Here is a 22,964-nt window from a genome sequence, read left to right on the forward strand (position 1 = left end):
AAAATAAAAAGTTTAGCTTCAGGTAGGGTGGGTTCCCCAAAACACCATTTTTTAATATTGGTCACAGCATCTCCAGCCAGGACCTGACCCCATATGCCTTTGCCTTCCCATAGATGGTTTTCCTCTCAGCACAGTGACCTCCACTACCCAGATCTAGACAAACTTCCAAAAAGTAGCACCTAAGAAAAAAATGTGGTAATTATCTGGCTATGGGAAGGAATGGAGTGTTCTGAATTGGAATTATCCATGATTAGGAATACTTGTGAGGAAATGAGACAGTGTTAATTGTAATATTTGTCAGACGTCTTCCGAGAAATTCCGCTCATCTTCAAATGAGGAAAGAATTTGCTGTACTCAAGGGTGTTGTCTCAAAATGGAGTAAAATAATACTGAAAATGAATAAAAACGGATGATTAAAATGTACTATAAAATGTTATTAAAATGAAATATTATTAAAATGAAAGAGGACTGCAGGAGCAAAGTACACAGTTTATTACTTGAGGAAGGAAATGAACATAAACATAAGTGATGTTTTAAGAAAAGGCACAACAAAATAAAAAGTTCATGTCCACTGAACCTTACTCCAATATTTTTTTTTAAATCCCCAATTTACATGTTCCATAAATAAATAATGTTCATGAGATCACTTCTCTCCTTGTAATACTTAGCTTTTTCTGGAACGTTGCTTTAATTTTAGTTTATTAAACTGAGCACAACTCTTTCTCCAGGAGAGACAGAGAAGTTTCTTTTTCCCTACTTCTGGTAAGGTGGGTTCCCCAGGGCACCATTTTTTTAATATTGGTCACAGCATCTCTGGCCAGGCCCTGACCCCATATTCCAGTCCTTTGCCCTCTGATAGATGATCTTCCTCTCAGAAGAGTGGCCTCCACTGCCCCCATCTAGAGAAACTTCCAGAAAGTAGCACCCAAGAAAAAAATGTGGTAATTATCTGGCTATGGGAAGGAATGGAGTGTTCTGATTATTAAAAAGTGATTATTAAAAGATATTATAAAAGGTTATTAAAATTAAATATTATTAAAATGAAAGAGGACTGCAGGAGCAAAGTACACAGTTTATTACTTGAGGAAGGAAACGAACACAAACATAAATGATGTTTTAAGAAAAGGCACAACAAAATAAAAAGCTCGTGTCCACTGAACCTTACTCCAATATTTTTTTTAAAATCCCCAATTTATATGTTCCATAAATAAATAATGTACATGAGATCACTTCTCTCCTTGTAATATTTAACAGCTTTTTCTGGAACGTTGCTTTAATTTTAGTTTATTAAACTGAGCACAACTGTTTCTCCAGGAGAGACAGAGAAGTTTCTTTTTCCCTACTTCTGGTAAGGTGGGTTCCCCAGGGCACCATTTTTTTAATATTGGTCACAGCATCTCTGGCCAGGCCCTGACCCCATATTCCAGTCCTTTGCCCTCTGATAGATGATCTTCCTCTCAGAAGAGTGGCCTCCACTGCCCCCATCTAGAGAAACTTCCAGAAAGTAGCACCCAAGAAAAAAATGTGGTAATTATCTGGCTATGGGAAGGAATGGAGTGTTCTGATTATTAAAAAGTGATTATTAAAAGATATTATAAAAGGTTATTAAAATTAAATATTATTAAAATGAAAGAGGACTGCAGGAGCAAAGTACACAGTTTATTACTTGAGGAAGGAAACGAACACAAACATAAATGATGTTTTAAGAAAAGGCACAACAAAATAAAAAGCTCGTGTCCACTGAACCTTACTCCAATATTTTTTTTAAAATCCCCAATTTATATGTTCCATAAATAAATAATGTACATGAGATCACTTCTCTCCTTGTAATATTTAACAGCTTTTTCTGGAACGCTGCTTTAATTTTAGTTTATTAAACTGAGCACAACTGTTTCTCCAGGAGAGACAGAGAAGTTTCTTTTTCCCTACTTCTGGTAAGGTGGGTTCCCCAGGGCACCATTTTTTTAATATTGGTCACAGCATCTCTGGCCAGGACCTGACCCCATATTCCAGTCCTTTGCCCTCCGACAGATGATCTTCGTCTCAGAAGAGTGGCCTCCACTGCCCCCATCGAGAGAAACTTCCAGAAAGTAGCACCTAAGAAAAAAATGTGGTAATTATCTGGCTATGGGAAGGAATGGAGTGTTCTGAATTGGAATTCTCCATGATTAGGAATACCTGTGAGGAAATGAGACACTGTTAATGGTAATATTTGCCAGATGTCTTCCGAGAAATTCCGCTCATCTTCAAATGAGGGAAGAACATGCTGTACTCAAGGGTGTTGTCTTCAAAATAGAGTAAAATAATACCGTAAATGAATAAAAACGGATTATTAAAATGTATTGTAAAGTGTTATTAAAATGAAATATTATTAAAATGAAAGAAGACTGCAGGAGCAAAGTACACAGTTTATTACTTGAGGAACGGTAATGAACACAAACATAAGTGATGTTTTAAGAAAAGGAAGCTAAAAGGCCTTTAGCATCAGAAGGATATTGGATGTTATGAATGTGAATTATAGGTCTACTGACCCTTCCCAATCCCATATAAAAGCACCCTCAGTACAAGACTCTACATCCAGTTTCATTCATCGACCCTTGATCAACGCCTTCAGAGAGACTGGTAAGTACTGAGAATGAAGCTCTTAGTGTTTTCTCCTGTGACAGAGGCCAGGCTTAGACATACTAGGCAATAGATTTCAGAGGAATCTTAGGAGAAAATTTTATTTTGGAAAAGTGGTTCAAGAACACAACAAAATATTTTGCAATCAGGTTGCAATTTCCCCCAGCCACTTTGGCTAGGGATTCTGATGGTGTTTTGTCATCTTCTAGTCTTAGAGTAAGGGTCACTGGTTGTGTGTATATGTGTGTTGAGGAGGTATTTGTAAATTCCCTGCAATGAGTTGGATTAGAATTCCCTAGAGATCCTTTCTAATGCTATGATGCTATGATTCTTTGATTTGTGTAGGAATCAAACTGTACCCTCATGGGAGGACTCCAGGCAGAGGCTAAAATGCCATCTGTAGGGGATGCATTGAGCCAGAGGGTTGATGGAGGGGTCATGCAAACCTTGCCCTGGCTCAGAGATTCTGATAAGTCTTAGCCTTTAGCTACAACATTTTTCTTATCCTCCATGAGCTTCTCATCAGAATAATTGGGCCCAGTGGCATATAGCGTCATATAGCAACTTGACAATACTGGTGCAGATGATGGGAGCCACAGAGATGACTCCTGTTGGTGAGAGAGTCGCTTCAGTGGGTGTCTTTCTCTGACTGCACTCCATTGAGTTCAGCTCAACAGCTTTTTGATGATCAATCAAAATGAGATGGCATTCCCAAGTTCGGTTGGGGATGCACTGCCATTTTGGAAACTGAGTTCCCATTGGGGACCTCTATTTAAGAATCCTGGCTCCATTCTGCTGGAGAGCACCATGAAGTCCAGAGAAGATGGACTCCTGCCCTCCCCCTGCACCATTTTTCATACCCAAAATAGTGCCATTTGAAATGTAGTGCTGAATGAGAGCTTTGTGGATACCATGGAAAGACAAATAAGTGGATACTAGATCAAATCAAGCGTGAATTCTCCTTAGAAGCTAAGATGACAAGACTAAGGCTATCGTACTTTGGTCACATCATGAGAAGACAAGATTCTCTGGAAAAGTCAATAATGCTAGGAAAAGAGGAAGGGAGTATGAAAAGAGGAAGACCTAAAATGAGATGGCTTGACTCAATAAAAGAAGCCACGTCCTGCAGCAAGTCTGAGCAAGGATCTGAGCAAGTCTGTTAAAGATAGGACATTTTGGAGGTCTTTCATTTGTAGGATCACCATAGGTCGGAGACGACTTGACGGCACATAACACACTCACACAATACACACAGGCAACTGAGGCAGCCCTGGGAACACACCAATCGTAGCCCTTTAAACTGTGATAGGCAGCTCTGGCTGCCAACCAGAGAGCTCCCATTCTTCTCTATGCGAGCAAAGAGCAAGAATGAATTCCCTAGGCAATGGCTGGGGAGGGGTCTGTGTGGTGAGTGAGGGGATGCTTCCCCCACCTTTTCTGTTTGATTTTGTTCATTGCAACTTTTTGGTGCTGCAAACCAATGTAAGCCTTGCGACTCTTAGTGTCTACTGGAAGTTTCCTGGGGGTGGCCACATTGGGGGTCTGTAACTCGAACCTCCAAAATGAAATCTTGGCCAAACTTGGAGGATCGCTGGAGGAGAGCTTGCTGAACCCTCACTGCAAATTTGATATCTCTGAGATTGAAGGGGTGGTCCTAGGGCGCCCAGAATTGAGGGATCATGGACCAATAAACCGGTCCATGGACAGGGCAGGTCCATGAAAGGTTCACGGTCCATGATCTGTGAAATATGACGGACCGTGGGCTGATGGTCCACAGGATTTTTCTAGTCCACTCATACCTCTATTTTTCACCATTCGGACTGGGCACTAAACTGTCTAGAAGAGGGGTATATAAACATAGTCATTGTTGCTGTCACATGACGTGAGCAGAACCTGCATAAGCCAGATGCCTGCACTTGTAGCTTAAGGCGGCTCACATGGCTTCCAACAGAGCCTTTTTGTTCTCTTTTGTAACAACCACTCTGTGGAACAGGCTCCCAAAGGAGGGGATGAGACTATAGTCTCGAGGACAGTTTTGGAGGTATTGCAAGCCCCTTTTATTGGGCAGAGCTTTCAATAGGATGCAACTAGAGGCATATGTATGCCTCTTTGAGACATGTAAATTGGAGGTGCATGAATATTTTAATGAAGAAATCAAGAGCACACTTTTTAAAAAGAGCAGGGAAGTCAGATCAAAATTTCCACAGAGAATACTGACATACTTTTAAAGAGAGCAAGCAGGTGTTTTGAGTGTGGATTACAAGGGGAGCATAATGGAAGTTGCCATTCAGTGTTAATTGTCTGGATTATCAGGGGTATACTGCCTCTGAACATGGAGGCTCAGGGCCAAGCTACACATGACGAATGACACTTGAACAGCAAGTGTATTTCTCCCTGTTCACTTGCCCTCCACTCAATCCACTTGCCGTTCAAGTGTCATTCGTCATGTGTAGCTTGGCCCTCAGTCAACAGCTTATGTAGGAAAGTGGCTTTCAATAGAGATGATGGAGGGGACCTTTTCCCTCCTATACAGACACACTGAACTCGATGTTGTTTTCCTAGATCGGCAGCCAACTCAAGATGTCTCTGACTCCCCTGGAATCAGCCTTGCAAACTCTTGCCAGCGTTATCAACCAATACAAGGTGGAAGGAACGAATCCTCCTGGGCTTATCAAGGAAGAACTGGAGACACAAACCAATGAGCAGCGCCTATACAGGCTACTGGTGAGAGTGGTGGGGGGCTCATTGCGTAGAAGGAATTCTTTAACTAAGCTATAAAATCTCTGCTGGAATAACATCTCATGTCCTCAAAGCTCCACAGCAGTTCAAAGTGGGCTAGCTGGATCAACGTGGATGGGAGAAGGTCATGGAGTGTATGATTGGTTCATGAGAAAATCCAGAATCCTTCGCGAGTATATTCTTGTTCGGTAAATCTCTGAGAGAGCAGTTTCCAAGGGTGGAGGCAGAGTTATGTTGCCCTCCTTACCCTGGCCGTCTCCACACTACTCACCTTCATCCAGAACACTGCAGAACATCGCGAAAAAAATGCGGAAGATAGTGTCTTCTTTGGCAAATTTTGCGCGACATCGCACAAAACTCGTACGAGAAGACACTATCTTCTGCATTTTTTTCGCAACGTTGCACAGCGTTCCGGATGAAGGTGAGTAGTGTGGAAACAGCCCTTCTCCCAACTTGTAGCCTTTCTTTCCTTACCTAGAGGAGTTAGCCGTGTTAGTCTGTAGTAGCAAAACAGAACAGAGTCCAGTAGCAGCTTTCAGACTAACCAACTTTACTGCAGCATAAGCTTTCAAGAATCACAGTTCTCTTCGTCAGATGCAGAAGAGAACTGTGATTCTCGAAAGCTTATGCTATAGTAAAGTTGGTTAGTCTTAAAGCTGCTACTGGACTCTTTTCTATTTTCCTTCCTTACCAAGTGAGGAAAATCTCAAGAGTCTCCAGGAGCTGTATTCCTTCCTGCCCAGCATGCCCCACAGAAAGACTTTCCCACCCTGGCAAGTCAGGACAGCAGGTGTCTCTGCCTTCCCACTAGTTCTGTGCTCTGCCTACTCTTCCCCTCCTCTGGCCATTCCTTTCCCAAGAGTATATTACTTGCCAGTATCTTAGCACTCCATTGCTCTGCCTCAGCATGGGAATAACTCACAGGTTTGTCATGGAGTGATAATAGGGGAGAAAAGATCCATGTATATCAGCCTGAACTCTTTGGAGGAAGGAATGGCAAATCTAATTACATTATATGAGTAAGGGGATTCAGGTTCTCTGGCAGTTAGACCCAAATAGTACTTCACTTCAAACACTCCATGTGCATGAGTTAAAATTGTTTTATTCAGAATCTACAGTCAGGGCCGGCGCCTCCATTGAGGTAGATCCGGCAGCTGCCTCCAGAGCTGAGGAGCCAGAGGGGGCGCCGGGGGTGAGGGCACACACCATGGAGCTGGCTGCAGCAGCACGCGGATGGCTGAGCAGGAGGGATGGGAAGCCAACCATGCGCCCCGCCAGCCACCCTCCACGCCTGGCCTGCAGCTACTGCAGCTTCCCAGCCCTCTCACACTGCTGCCACCGCCAGCGGGCCAGGCACGGCAGGTGTCCAGTGTGGTGTGCAGAGCAACAGAGCAGGAGGGCTGGGAGGACGCATGCATGCCTCCCCAGCCACCCGCCATTCCTGGCTAGGAGCGCATGTCAAAGGCAGCAGCGCGGGGCAGTCTGAGTGGACAGCCCTCCCGCCCACCCACCCCGGAGTCCGGGTGTGTGTGCGTGCTCTGCACACACACACGAGGGAGCAGGAGCAGACCTGAAGCTGACCCCCAGCCTCAGCCACTAGAAACCTGTTTACAGTTCAGTGCATACATGTCTACGGTATTGGCAGAAGTGATGTGGGAACGAGGGTTCAGGTTAATAACATTATAACATTCGATTTATATACCGTCCTTCAGGACAACCTAATGCCCACTCAGAGTGGTTTACAAAGTATGTCATTATTATCCTCACAACAACAATCGCCCTGTGAGGTGGGTGGGGCTCAGAGAGTTCTGAGAGAGCTGTGACTGACCTAAGGTCACCCAGCTGGCTTCAAGCGGAGGAGTGGGGAATCGAACCCGGTTCTCCAGATTAGAGTCCCGCGCTCTTAACCACTACACCAAACTGGCTCTCAAGTTAGTTATAGGGGAAGTTCCTGCCTTTTCAGATAGGGATGATTAGGTTTCCCAAGCGGGGGGGGGGAGGGTGCATAGTCTGAGAAAGCAAGCAAGAATGAAGTCATTTCCAGCTCCTAGACTTTGCCTGGCCTCCAAGGCCCTCCTACTGTCTGCTCGAGGAGCGAGATCTGCCACCTGCGAGGTAAGAGAAACACCTACCAGTCTAGCTGGGGAGGCATGACACAGTCATATATTATCAGCACAGAATGCAACACATATTTAGCACATTCTCAGAGGATCATCCTCAACAGTAAAACACCTTCATGGCAGATATAATACTCATGTCTGACAGGGATAAGCCCAAGAGAGCGTGCTTTATATTATTTGGCAGGGCAATCCAGTTGCATGTGTGGGCATGAGATCAGAGTTGCCATCCACATTTCTTGCAGAACAGAGTCTTTGGATTTTGCCACAAAGCACATTGTTGCTGGTTTAAAAAAAAGCTCTTTTCCATTAGATGGTAATTTGTAAGCAAAGGAAGGCCAAACATCCAAAGGATGGAGGAGAAAAGTATCCTTGTGTGCAATGAGCTGCAGCTGATATTCAGAACAGGGGCTGTGGTGTAATAACGGGAAATATATTACCTACACCTTTTCCCTTATACCTCTACAATGGAAACTGCCTGGAGTCTTACTTTAAGACAAATAGAAAGCTGGGACTTCATTCATCATGGCATATATCGTTAGAATGTACGTTTGCAATAGTGCAAATGCAATGACTGTTTAGAAAAGAAAAAATCCTTCCCATTGCATGGCAGAGAAAAAGGCAGCCATGCCAGTTGCCCCGTACTGCACTGTTACAAAAGAATGCAGTGAAGCTGCCTGTCAAACAGCCACCAACCAGTCTGTGAAATTTTAAGCTGATCACAGGGAAAGCAGCTTCTTTTTCATGACTGGCAAACAGCACGTGAGCTGATTTGCTAGGTGTTTGAGCTCCCATGACCCAAACAAGGTACATTCGACCATCACTTTAGTCTTCCCAGCTTTAAGGCCCTCAAACCTCTCTCTGAGTCCCTTCCTCCTTGAAGCACTGGCTGCTCAATGCTCCTCTCTCCCAGATGTCCGGATGGTAAATATCACCCAATCCCTGAAACTCAGTTCCACTTTCACCACTGCTATCTAGTTAGCTCTGTGTGCAATATCTGGGTTGAAAGTCTTTTCCTTTTTCACCACTTTGGGTCTGTGTTGTCAAGATGTCCCTACATTCCTACATATCAAAAGACTGTGAGTCAAAGTGGATCCCATAATTGGCAGCACAGATGCACCCTTCGGAGCTCATCCTTTTTCTGGGGCTATCTGTGGGTTGGTTGGAAGTAAGGACACGCTTCAGCCGGTCACCCTTCTAGCTGCCATTTTATGCCTGGTTGCAGGAAGGGTCCCTGTATCACTGCTTTAGCATTCCCAAAGTTAGTGCCCCTTGGAAGAACAGCCTTGGGCGTCTGCCTTAGTGACAGTCTGGTTAGGATTTCGCAATTTGCTGGTCAAGGAGCTAGGTGCCCCTCCCTTATGAAAAATCTGCCTTACTTTTACTTGACTCTGTCGTGTTCATTCTTCCCCTTGATCGCCCTACCAGATAGCAGGACCGAGGTTCTTTAAATACCACAGAGTGAAATTTCACAGCAGAAGGGCATTGCTAGAATTCACTCCTTGAGAGTCACAGGGGAGAGGGCAGGACTAAACGCAACAGCTTGCTTGCCAAGTAGTTCCCTAGGCGTGATTTGCTCTGCGACTTGCTGCAGCCATCCTAGGCAGTGTTATACCTTTCTAAACCCATAGGTTCAGGGCAGCTCTTCTTAGGATGTCAATGGGAGCCTTCCATGGGGGACCCAGGACCTTGTACACAACTTTTCCGTGCAGCGAGGGTTGTCCTTTGAAAACTAGAAACCTTCTGCCAATCTCACCTAAAGTGATGTTTCAATTTTGAATTTAGAGCCTCCTGTTTATGAAAAGCAGCTGATGTTTAATGCAATATTGATGACCCTAGTGAAACTTCTGGAGGAGAGGAAGAAGACTATGTAGTATATGTTGCGTGTGTGTGTATACGGTGAGGGGTGCATACTAGAGACGGGCACGAATGGAAATACGAACCAAAATTCATCACAAGCCAGGCCAGTTTGTGATTCGTGAACTGGCAGTTCGTCAGAGCCCGTTTTTGATGAACCACCATGAACTTCAGGCCAGTTCATTTGCTTTGTTTTTGGTTAGTCACTGCAGACAGCCTGGCACGGATCATTCAGTGTCCTAGGCACTGCGGGGGGTGAGCTTTCTGCTGCCCAGGAGTGACATTTTCACAAATCAAACAAACTGGTTTGTGGACTGAGGCAAGTTTGTGAAAGTTCGTGGTTCGTAAAACATGAAGAACCACGAATCGCATGGTTCAGTATTTTCCAGTTTTGTGCCCGCCTCTATTGTACACCCAAAGGAAAGTGATGATATTTCCCTGTGACTTTCTTTGATACAAAAAAACCTCAGGCTTCCAAACCACAAACAATCATTAATACTTTATATGCTTCTGTTACGTCAATAGCTATTTCGCAGAATAGCCTTACATTATAAAAAAGCAGGTGGTAAGAATCCATGTTATGATTAGTCATAGAAATGTCTTATTTAGGGTGTGATGTATGGAATTTGGCAGGAAGGTAGGCTTCTGGCCTAACTATCCTGATGTACCAAGGAGAACCCTTATTTTCTGAGATCTGGCCCCTGGGAAACTGCTTTCCTTATTTGTAGGCATATCATTGGGGGGGGCGGGGAATTGCTTGTGATTCTTAGCCATCCTTCTTCCAATTTTGTCTCTTAATCCTGGCTCTCTGAACTGGGTAAGAGGTTAACTTGCCTCGAGTATGCTTACATATAAAGGCATAATCAGCTGTACTGCATGGGATGAATTTTGATATGTTAGTCATACATTGTCCTCCTTTGGATAGCCCAGGCAAGCCTGGTCTTGTCAGATCTCACGAGCTAAGCTCTGTTTTAAAGCCAGCAAAGCTCTCCTCTCCTGCATGTGCTAACAATGAATTTTCTAACAACAACTACAACATTTGATTTATATACCACCCTTCAGGACAACTTAATGCCCACTCAGAGCAGTTTATAAAGTATGCCATTATTATCCCCACAACAAAACACCCTGTGAGGTGGGTGGGACTGAGAGCGCTCCAGAGAGTTGCGAGTCTGTGACTAGCCCAAGGTCACCCAGCTGGTTTGAAGTGGAGGAACAGGGAATCAAACCCAGATCTCCAGATTAGAGTCCCGCGCTCTTAACCACTACACCAAACTGGCTCTCCTGCCATACATAGCATGAAGAAGCATTCCCTTTCTTTTCCTGAATCTACTGCCCATCAATTTCTTTGTATGTCCCACCCTCCCAGTTCTAATATCATAAGAGAGGGAAAATGTTCTCTCTGTAATTTCCCCCCACACCATGCCTCCTTTTGAAAATCTTGCATTTTCTTCCTTAACGATATTTTTTCCTAAACTGTCCCCAAACCCTTTAGCCATTCCTTTTAGAAATGGTGCTCCCAGTTTATTTATTTTACGTCACTTAGGCTTCAATTTTGTCTGCAATGAGGGCACAATGTAGTTTACAGCATTCTTCCCTTGTTGATTTTATCCTCACAACAACCCTGTAAGGTAGAGGAGAATGAGATCTGAAGTTCACCCACTGGGCTTCCAAGGCACAGTGGGGATTTGAACCTGGGTCAACCAGATCCTAGTTTGATACTCTGACCTCGTTCATGTCAACACCAGGCCCACTTCTACAATATCCTTTCTGAGGGAGGGCTGTGATGAAAACTGTACAGTCGACTCCAAATGTAGTCAACCTCATCGATCTCTGTTCTGAATGCTTGAAAGAATGTAGTAGGATAAAGAATAAATGCTGGCTACCCTATGCTATTCATCTTTTTTGTCCCATGTCACACCATCTGCTTTCTTTTGCTTTCCAGAGCACTGAAGATGTACCGGTAGAAGTACTTATGACATTGTCTGGGCAAAAGAGACTGTTGCTGGCACTCCAACTGTTAGATGAACGCTCCTTGAGGAACTGAATTAGCAACAAGGAGAAGACAGCGAGAGGGGGTTACTAAGGGATCTCCACTAACGTATACCAGAATTGTTGGGAAACTCCTTTCAATAAACAGACAAATATTTCAAACAAACAAGGCGTCTTTATTGAAATAACAAAAATCAGTAGCACGTAACACATTCACACAATACTCAACATGCATTCAAGGCCAAATATGATGGGGAGGGGTCATATTCAGGGGGATAGTTACCATGCTGACGTCCGAGAGAAAGAGGCTTTGAGTGGATGGAGCTTCAAGGCAGGAGAGCTTGAATGGAGTTCGATGGCAGAATGCTGGGTCCAAGCATGCCCACAGCGCATGGCAGAGGGGCACTCCAATTATACTGTGAAACATGCCCAGGGGCAAGATTGTACCTTCTACCCCAAAACAAAGACTTGAGTGGTTGTTCCTGGGGTGGGACAAATGATTGAGAAGTTGTCTCTTAGGTGAGGCAAAGAGCTGGCGAACTGTCTCCGAAGGGGGACTATGAACCGGCAAACTGTCTCCAGGTCTGTGCCAATGAACAAGGGAGGTTTGATTGGGTTTCCCCCCGGCGGAACTAAAGTTATCAATACTGATTGACAATTTGCTGAGTGGATGGGTGAGGCCATTATTAGTACTTTGAATTGCCTAAGGCCCTATTGTTTCAGGGATCCTTAGCATGCCTCTGGGGTGTGGGAGGGTGAGTCGGCCTCACCTACTCTCCCTATGTTTGGATGTTCCATCTCCTGGGCGGGATCTGGCTTGCCTGCTTGGCAGCAGCTTCAATGTTTTCTACAGCAGTGGTTGTTGTGGATTTCCGGGCTGTATCGCCATGGTCTGGCATTGTACTTCCTGATGTTTTGCCATCAGCTGTGACTGGCATCTTCAGAGATGTAGCACCGAAAGACAGAGATCTCTCAGTGTCCCCACCACCTTCACCTCATCTACCAATTCTTCAGTGTTGGTTAAATGGCTAAAATGCCGTCTGTGGGTTGTCTCAGTAGGGCTTTTGGTCTCCGCCCTGTTACACTGTCCAAACAAGCCTGTTTGCAAAACTATTCTTGGTGCCTTTGAGACATCCTTTTCTCTGACTCCTGATTAAGAAAAAGAGAAGGGATTGGATCCTGTGGATGCATTCTGCTAATCGGAACACCTCCACCCACTATGCAAGGAGTCTCTTTGAACCTCTTGCATCCAGGGAATCTTCTTGTGCTAGGAATGAATCTGTGACGTGTTAGAAGAGTTGTCAGCCAATCAGGGCACACTTAGGGCCAAGCTACAAGTGACAAATGACACTTGCCTGGCAAGTGAACAGACTCACGTGTATTCCTCCCTGTTCACTTGCCATTCGCTTGCGCTCCAGCCCTTAGTTAACAGCATTGCTAGCATGAGAAACCGGGGAGGGAGTTGATACTCCCTTCCACCCAAGGGCATCTTGCTTTGGAACAACAGGCTGCAGGTGCAGTGAATTAAGGAGCCTGCTCATTCCTTTCTCAAGGGCCAAGCCAAAACTGGGCCTGTGGAAACTTATAGTCCTGAACCAAAGTTACTCGGGCAGGCCAGCCACACAGGTTATAAGGCTGGTCTAGACATGTGCTAGGAACAAATCTGTGATGTGTTAGAAGGCCCGAGTCCTGGTCAGGTCTGCAGCCACTGATACCGTTCCGACTTCACAGGTCTGACATCCTTTTGGCAACCCAAAGGCTCACGTCTCCAAGAAGGAACAAGAAAGGGAATGAATAAGGTGGAAAATCGTAAAAGATGCAAACCGTTGCTTTACTAGAGCAGGCCAAAGGCCATTGGGACCAGATTTCTGTTCTGAATGGCAGTCAGAGGGGAAGCAGGGGGTGGCCTTGGACTGCTGTTTTCTTCCTCCATCAGTAGCTGAATTATACTGCCCCTGACTGTAGAGGCTCTACGTATCTATCTTGACTGATATCCTTTAGCAAAACGTTTTCTTCCACGAATTTGACTCATCCGTTTCACAAAGCCAACCATGGCTGCCATCCCATGTTCACTTAGCTGGGAGTAAACCCCACTGAGCACACTGGGACTTACTTCTGAGTAAATATGCATGGGATTGGACTACAATGATGTTTGTGGTTGTCACTTGATCTTGTACTGATGAATTCCAAAGGCTCCTTTATGCGCTAGGAGTAACGCTTGCTTTTGTCTGTCCTGCACCTTCTGCCAACCAATTTTGTTGATTGATTTTGAATTCTAGACTTGGGGGTGGGGGCAGATTTCTCTGTCTTGCTCTCTCAACCCTACACCCTTTGCAGCCCTGCCTTAAATGCATTTATTCAGGAAGTCTTTCTGAGTTCACTGGGACTTAATTCCAGGTAAGGTCTTCCACCTGACATCTTTTTCTAAATTAAAAACCCCAACTTCAAGTGTAGATCTCTGTGTGCAGATGCTCAGGCACGTGTGGGATCCTTGGCTCAAGGGGTCACGCCTGATTTTCTTACCTTTCAGGGAAAGAGGGTCCAAGGTGGGCCACAAATGATCCAGCTGAGCTTGGATGGCAAGAGGCTGTACGTTAGCACCTCGCTTTACAGCGGCTGGGACAAGCAGTTCTACCCCGACCTGATCGAGTAAGATGCCTTTTCTCTTTCTGTGGTTCCCTTTTTAAAATCTTAGTTTTATTTGAAAAAAATGAAACTGTTAGGCAGCTATACAGATAATTTGGAAAGCAAAAAAGAGGAGTTTGTGCTTGTAATACCTTTTGAAACTCCTGTGGGATGACAGCTTTAAAATGTCACTTCTGGCTTGGTGAGATAGTGGTTGAGTTAAGGGCAGGAGAGGATCACCCAGCACAAAAAAACCCCACGATGACCGATTGAATAGATTAAGGGCCAAGCTACAAGTGACGAATGACACTTGAACGGCAAGTGTATTTCTCCCTGTTCACTTGCCCTCCACTCAATCCACTTGCTGTTCAAGTGTCATTCGTCACTTGTAGCTTGGCCCTTAGTTAGCTGCAAACTGCAAATGCAGCAGGTAAACATGACTGGCAGCCAGTTCGGGGTATGCGGGGTCATCTCAAGGGGGAAATGGTTGTGTTTAACATGTCTGTTTAATGTCTAAGAAAAAGTTATAACTTAGATCTTTCTAGTTCTGATATACTCCATCTTGTTTCTTTGTCCCCCACCCCTGAGCCCAAGAAGAAGAAACTGGAAGTTTCCCCCAAAGCTCCAATATTTTAATTAGCCTATAGTCAATCTTAAGGCCACCTCATTAAGAATAAAACCTCCCCTTTGGGGGTGGGAAGAGTCTACACCTAATTGTCTCTATGGTAAACTTGACATCATTAGCTTACAGAAACTTCAACTTAACTCTTTCATAACCCGACAGGTCCTCCGTGTAAGAATGTCAGTTGGTGAACATATTATCTGCAATGACTGAAGCGTCACTACTTTTATGTATCATGATATCCAAAGGAATACACACAGAACACTGTACGGTAGTGTGTAAAGCTGGTACCTGGAACAGAAAATTGCCTTGGTCCAGGAGTTACTTAATTCTTTCTCTCTAGGCTAGGAATGCTAGTGGTGCCTTGACAAATACTAGGGAATTTTGAGAGCAGTCCCTGGGGAAGGTGGAGGATGTGATGTCACTTTTGGTAGATGCTCTAGGAATTTCCTGAATATCTATGGTCAGGACTATAGAGATGTGGGGAAATGCCTAGAGCATCACTATTAAGGTCTTTTTCTGGCCATTTTTTCATCCTGCTCCTCAGTTTCTTGATGGTATGGGAGTGGGGCTGAGGGAAGGGGTTTCCCAGTCTACTCTAGACTATTTTCTGCTCCTGCAAGCAACATCTTACTTTCTCTCCTCTCCCCAACCTCAAATTGCTGCTCCACACTGGGCAGCCAATCAGAAAAATGAACAAAGAGAAAATTAATTTATCATCGACCCAGAGGAGTTAGACACGTTCGTCTGCAGCTCTCTGACGAAGAGAGCTATGGTTCTCAACAGCTTATGCTACAATAAAGTTGGTTAGTCTTAAAGGTGCTACTGGACTCTATTAATTTAACAGTTGCTGTTCTAAACTATAATTTAGGAGGAAAAATATTACTTCTTGGTGTTTGTTTAAGTCTGTGTTATTGCTGATATTATTTTACCATGCATGTTTTTACCCACCCTTATGAGGGTCATCATAATACATCATTCCGTATCAATTAATAATCGGACCCAACCATCCATGATGGTGGAGGAGAATTGCAGCTGACAAGAAGGAAATGAAACTGAAAAGCTACAGCGGTTGTACAGCCTCAAAGCTGTTTGGCAGATGCTTGAGGTGGACAGTGGTAAGGTGATGTTGGGTGAGGCTTGGCTCATAAATGACTGCGTGAAACATGGTATAGCCACTTGCCACACTTGTTCTCCACAAAACCATAAAACACCTTCTTTTAAAAGCTGTTCAGTCTGAACTCATACTGCTGATTATTCTACTTTTGGTTCTCATTTTCCCTGTTGATGTATTTGTTTAAAGCTCTTTGAGTCTCTTTTTCTCCAAAACTATCCTGAGGGTGGGTTATAATGATAATAAAACAATATGTCATTGAAATCCATGGTAATGTATAAACATAGGTAATTTAAAAATTGTAGCAGCGACAAAGCCCTGCTGAATTATTTTACCTTGCACAATTTATGGAATCTCGACATGGAGGCTGTCAGAAAAATTGATTCCATAAAATAGGAGCAGCCACTGAAAAAGTCCTGGGTCTACCAGTGATCATTCACAGAATTACAGAATCACAGAGTTGGAAGGGGCCATACAGACCATCTAGTCCAACCCCCTGCCCAGTGCAGGATCAGCCTAAAGCATCCCTGACAAATATTCACCCAGCCTCTTCTTGAAAACTGCCAGTGAAGAGGAGCTCACCACCTCCCTAGGCAGCTGATTCCACCTCTGAACTACTCTGAGCTACAAGTGATACCTGACAAAGGTTGGACACTTGTCAGCTTCCCTCAAGTTTTGATAGGAAATGTAGGCGTCCTGGTCTTGCAGCCTGGCTCTCCGACTGCTGCCCAATGGACTTTTCAACTGTCACTTGTCCAACATTCCACCAAGCTGCCTACATTTCCCATCAAAACTTGAGGGAAGCAGACAAGTGTCCAACCTGCGTCATTCGTCACGTGTAGTTTGGCCCGTATTCAAGCCAAAATGAATCCTTCTGTTTCCTTCAGGTGTGAGGAGTGTTGCATGAAGCAGAACGTCCAGGAGACATGTCTGTACTGCTCAACAACCAGGGCCGGCAGTATTGCCTATTGTTTCGTCGAGAAACCTCCTCAGGGGTGGGAACACATCTCACCAATAAAGTATCCTGGATAATCCTATTGTCATGGCCCAGTCTGAGAGTGAGGTCTCCTCTGGGGGAGAGGAGCCTCGTGTAACCAGCCAGGACTCCTCAGGAGAAGAGGAGCCCTGTGTAGCCAGCCCTAGCCCTGATTCAGCAGAAGCCAGCAATCAGGAGCAACAGCTGCTGGCTGATCAGTGCTTGCAGCCAGCAGCTGAGGCACCAGCACCCTCTAGCTCCAATACCACAGGGGAAGCTCAGCCAGGGACTTCTACAGGTGTAGCGCAGCCAAGAGCCTCCACCCCCCCAGGTTCACCCACGCCCAAGGAACGCCGCAGGCAGCGCCAGAGACTGGAACTGCAGGAGAGACGGCGCAGTGCTCGCCTCTTAAGCCAATGCCAGCTGCTGGAGAGTGATGATGAGTAGCGTCAGGATGGAGCCCCAGCAGCTGGCTGAAAACCACGCCTGGCTATAAGAGCCAGTCTGGAGGAACTGCTGGGCATGGAAGCAACGTGTCTACTGCTTGCAACCACTCCGTGTTTCGTGAACCTTGCCCGTGCCTGCTTTTGGACCTGACACTATCGGTGACTGACCTTGGACTGTGCCTGACCTTGCTTTTGGACTCTGGACTCACTCTTGGCTTTTGCTCTTGGAACTCCCCTTTGACTTTGGCTTTAAGGTTTGGACTTGAACCACCCTGTTTGGGCTGGCCCAGCCCGTGACACCTATGAGCAAACAGCAAAATCAATACGTGGAAGCTCGAATGGCAGCTTCCTGCTGTTCCTTCTCTCCTGTGGCAGGTATAACACACCCCAAAATAAAGATAGGCATTTGAGAATCAGCCCTCAATTTCAGGGTGATAAAGAGAGCTGCAGTGCCGAAATGAAGGGAATCAGAACATTCTAGCTCAGAAAGCCTCTTGTTGGGTGACCTGAGAACAGTGACATATTCTATGTATTAAATTTCTTTATTTAAACTATAAACTACAATACCACAACATAACAAACAACAAACATAGAGAACAAGAAAAAAAACCACAATTCTAAACATAACACACTAACAATACATATATCTGTAAAATTAGGAGAAGAAAAAAAAAGAAAAGAATTTAAATTACACTACAAGTTGCGTTCCGATTTTCTCTGCAACAAATATATATCATTTCTAGAGTCCCACTTATTCTAAGTTAGTCACAAACAACAGTGACATATTCTCAGCCTGATATATCTCATGGGGTTATTGTTGTAGGCTCTAGTATATCTTGGGAATGATCTTGAGGCTGATTAAAGAGTGAATAAAGGGAGTTTATTTAGGAACTACTACTTCGACAGAAAGGAGAGAAACTCTGATGCAGGACAGAGAAAAAGCAGACAGGCTTCATGACTTTTTTGCCTCTGTTTTCTCCCTGAAGAACTCAGGCACATCTAGAGATAAGTAGAAAATGTGGCAGGACACCTGAGTGGCTAATTGACATTGACAGAGAGGTAGTGGAGAGGCATCTGGCTGCACTGGATGAATACAAATCCCCTGGGCCAGATGGGGTGCACCCAAGAGTGCTGAAAGAACTTTCCAGAGAACTTGCAGAACCCCTGTCCATCATCTTCAAGGCCTCCTGGAGGACTGGGGATGTGCCACAAGATTGGAGAAGAGCAAATGTTATCCCAATCTTTAAGAAAGGGAGGAAGGATGACCTGGGAAACTACAGGCCAATCAGTCTGGCTTCTGTTGCTGGGAAGATATTAGAACAGATTTTAAAGGGATCAATCTGTAAGCATCTGAAGGACCGCTCAGTGATCCGGGGAAGTCAGCATGGTTTTGTTCCTAACAGATCTTGCCAGACCAACCTGGTTTCCTTCTTTGATCGAGTGACCAGCTTACTGGATCGGGGGAACTCTGTTGACGTGATTTATCTGGATTTCAGTAAAGCTTTTGATAAGGTCCCCCATGACATTCTGATGGGCAAACTGGAAGACTGTGGAGTAGACTATAGGACAGTTCGGTGGATAGGGAACTGGTTGGAGGACCACACTCAAAGAGTGGTGGTCAACAGCGTTTCATCAGATTGGAGGGAGGTGTCCAGTGGGGTGCCGCAGGGCTCGGTTTTGGGCCCGGTACTTTTCAATATTTTTATCAATGATCTGGATGAAGGAGTGGAAGGGCTGCTCATTAAATTTGCTGATGATACCAAATTGGGAGCGGTAGCAAACACCCAAGAAGATAGAATTAAAATTCAACAAGACCTGAATACTCTGGAGAAGTGGGCAGCTGTGAATAGGATGCAATTCAACAAAGACAAGTGCACAGTATTACATCTGGGCCACAAAAATGAGAAGCACAAATACTGGATGGGGGATACACTTCTGGGCAGTAGTATATGTGAAAGGGATCTTGGGGTAAGAGTGGACTGTAAACTGAATATGAGCAGTCAGTGTGATGCGGTGGCAAAAAAGGCTAATTCAATCCTGGGTTGTATCAAAGGGGCCATAGCATCGAAATCGCAGGAAGTCATAGCTCCTCTCTATACTGCCTTGGTCAGGCCACACCTGGAGTACTGTGTGCAGTTCTGGAGGCCTCACTTCAAAAAGGATGTGGACAAAATCGAGAGGGTGCAGAGGAGAGTGATGAGGATGATCAGGGGTCTGGAGACTGAGCCCTACGAGGAAAGGCTGAGGGCCTTGGGAATGTTTAGTTTGGAGAAGAGGAGATTGAGGGGGGACATGATTGCTCTCTTTAAATATTTGAAAGGCTGTCATTTGGAGGAGAGCAGGGAGCTGTTCCAGTTGGCAGCAGAGGGTAGGACGTGAAGCAATGGGCTAAAACTACATGCACAAAGGTACCAACTGGATATTAGGAAAAACTTTTTCACCGTCAGAGTAGTTCAAAAGTGGAATCAGCTGCCTAGGGAGGTGGTGAGCTCCCCCTCACTGGCAGTTTTCAAGAAGAGGCTGGATGAATACTTGTCAGAGATGCTTTAGGCTGATCCTGCACTGGGCAGGGGGTTGGACTCGATGGTCTGTATGGCCCCTTCCAACTCTATGATTCTATGATTCTATGAAACAAAATAGATACTAACTACTTCAGAAGAAAGGGAGGAGGAAACTTCCAGGAAGGGTCAGGAAGCAGGAAGTAGCCTAAGAATAACAATCTAGAGACATGCTGGAAGGACAAAAGAAAGGAGGAAAGAAGGATCCTGTTCTGCCAACTATCTATCTGTCGACCTGCTCCCCCTTGCAAGTATTCTGTTGTCTTCTGCCTTTTCTGTATACAAGACATTGTATTTCCAACAGTTGTGAGGATCAAATGGAGCAGAAAAATGCAAGCTGCTTGGGGAAATAAAATGGAAGAGGGGAGAACTGTGCAAGCTCCCACTTGCGGAAAAAGGGAGAATATAATTTTGGCAACCGTTGGCAAAATAGGATGGTCGCTCTTCCTGTCAGTTCATCTGGTATTGCTGAAAACTCTTTTGGAAGGAGGCGGAACCGCTCTTTCACTATTCAAACGACCCTTAACTATGGCGAGAGAAGACAGCTGTGGGTTTGTGTGAGAAGTCAGACTTTGATCACGTTAAAAGGCTGTTTATGGATGCAACATTATAAACCCCTTCCACATATGCCATATGCCCAGGATGTTGCCTGGCAACACAGAATGGATGCCAGCCCAGCTAGAGCTGGAAAATTACCAGAATGTGATCCAGTTTGGTGTAATGGTTAAGAATGGCAGGACACTAATCTAGAGAAACGGGTTTGATTCCCCACTCCTCCACATGAAGACAACTGGGTGACCTTGGGCCAGTCACAGCTCTTCCAGAGCTCTCTCAACCGCCCCCACCTCATAGGGTGATTGTTGTGAGGATAATAATAATACACTTTGTAAACTGCTCTGGCTGGGCATTAAGTCCTGAAGGACGTATATAAATTGAATGTTGTTGTTGTCAGGTGGACTGGTGGCCTCTCCACACACCCGAGAAGCACTTATTTAAAACAACGAGGTCTCCCATGAACTTCTGGCTAATCTCGCCAGTGCCCTGCTTCTCTTCCTCAACCTACCTACCCTAATTTGAGCTATCCAGCAAACTAAATAGCTTAGCAATTGTGGTGTCATTAAAGCTCCATTCATACTTTTAATCTACTGCAGGTAGAGCCATTGAGCCTGTCTTAAACTGATTGTCCCAACCTCCAGACTAGCCATCAAGCTTTTGTCTTTGAGGCAGAGATGTTAGTTTTTCCCCAGGGTATGATTTGCCCTGTAATTAGAGTCTCCAGCCATGTGCTCTGTCTGTGTGTTCTGAGCCCTTCATGGAGAGGGCGGAATAGAAATCCAAAGTAAATAAATAAAATAATAAATCCAAACACACCCATCCTCAAGTTCGCTAGAGACCTCTTCTCATACCGTAAAACACTGGTCATTTTGCTTCTGTTCCCACAAATTTTCCCATTCTTCAGGACTAGTCTTACCATATAAATGAGTAAGCGTATTCCAAACAACTCACTTTATACCCTCGTGCACAACCAGAGGGTGCTGCCACAGAGGGAAGCCTAGGCAAGGCACCAAGTCCCTCCAGAAAACTTGCCATGGTGGGAAGCCCAGGTCGGGAGCAGGATGGGAGCAGGGGGCAATTCCCACCCCCCACCCCGCCTTAACCCAGTTGGTATTCAGAGCAGAGCAGGTGGCAATGGCCTAACCTAACTCTTTCCCCATCTTAACCCAGGTGGTATTAGAAGCAGAGCAGGTGGCAATGTCTAAACCCCAACATAACCTGGCTATCACTGCTATCAGCAGTGGAGCACATGGCAATGCCTGCCCACCTTTGAACCAGTTGGGATCAGGAGCGGAGCAGTTGCCAATGCCCATCCCCTGCCTTAACCCAGCTGGTATTAGGAGCAGGTCAGGTAGCAGTGCCCACCCCCTGCTTTAACCCATCTAGTAATAGGTGCGGAGCAGATGGCAATGCCCACCCTCTGTCTTAAACCATCTGGTATTAGGAGAGGAACAGGTAGCAATGCCAACCCCCCTGTCTTAACCCAGGAGAGGAGCAGGTGACAATGCCTACCCTCTACCTTAAACCAGCTAAGATCAGGAGCAGATCAGATAGCAATGCCCACCCTCCTTCACCTGACTAGGATCAGGAGTGGAGCAGGTGACAATGCCCCCTGCCTAAACCCAGCTGGTATTAGAAGTAGAGCAGGTGGCAAAGCCCTCCCCTGCCTTAACCCAGCTGGTATTAGTGGCAGTGCAGGTGGCAAGGCCCAGCCCCTGCCATCAACCATTTGGGATCAGGAGTGGAGAAGGTGGCAATGCCCACCTCACATTGTCACCTGGCTGAGATCAGGCACAGAGCAGGAGGCAATGCCTTTCTTCACTTCACCCAGCCAGGATAAGGAGCAGAACAAGTGGAAATGCCCTCACCACCTTCACCCAGCTTGGATCAGAAGCAGAGCAGGTAGTAAAGCCTACCTTCCACCTTCACCTGTCAGAATCAGGTGCGGAGTAGGAGTCCCTTCCTCCCATCACTCAGTGGGGAGCAGGTGGCAATGCCCACCCCCCTTCACCCAGCTAGAACCAGGCTCAGAGCAGGCAGCAATGCCTGCACCCCTTCACCAAGCCATAGTTAGGCGCAGGAAAGGAGGCAATGCCCCCCTTTACCCAGCTACATAGCAAAGCCCACCAACCCTTCACATGGCCGAGATAAGGCAGATCAGGCATGGAGCAGGTGACAATGCCCACCCCCCTCCTTCACCAGCTGGAATCAGTGATGGAGGAGGAGTGAATGCCTACCTGCCCTCCCCTTTCTAGAGCCCATTGTATTTTCCCCCACAATGGGCTTTGTTGCTAGTAGTAAATATCACACTATTCCAATTACTCTCTCCCAGTTTCCTCCCTGATTCCCTAGCTATCCTTGTATGTATGCTGTGTGTGCCTTGGTTCCTGTCTACATACTCCCAATCCATTTGGGCTTCTTGTCTCCATGAAAAGCTGGCCATTTTGCTGCTCCTCCACGGACTTCCTCCTCTTCAAGACTTACCCTTCCCCTGAAACTGCCTTCCCATTTCCTCACTGCTTTCTTTGAGTGAATACAACATTACTACATATCTAGGGACACTCAAAAGTCTGGTTTTTTGTGTAGTCCTCAATTCACGTGCAGGCTGTTCTTGCATGGCACATGTAAATGTTGCTTTCATGAGAGCTCTCTTTATGTGATCACATCTGCAAGTGATTCAGGAGGGCGAAGAGTTTTGTTTTTGCTGCAACAACAATATTTTATTTATATACTGCCCTTCA

The 22,964-nt window shown here is 45.4% G+C and overlaps 1 long non-coding RNA gene across 1 annotated transcript; it reads left to right on the plus strand.

The window, feature by feature from the left end:
- Positions 1-2,436: 2,436 nt before the first annotated feature.
- On the plus strand, positions 2,437-11,480 carry LOC129332109 (uncharacterized). Its single transcript, XR_008597312.1, has 3 exons — positions 2,437-2,622; positions 5,185-5,346; positions 11,281-11,480. It is a non-coding gene; the product is annotated as an uncharacterized LOC129332109 (long non-coding RNA).
- Positions 11,481-22,964: the final 11,484 nt, after the last annotated feature.

Source organism: Eublepharis macularius, chromosome 1 (assembly GCF_028583425.1).
Source record: "Eublepharis macularius isolate TG4126 chromosome 1, MPM_Emac_v1.0, whole genome shotgun sequence".
Lineage (NCBI taxonomy): Eukaryota > Metazoa > Chordata > Lepidosauria > Squamata > Eublepharidae > Eublepharis > Eublepharis macularius.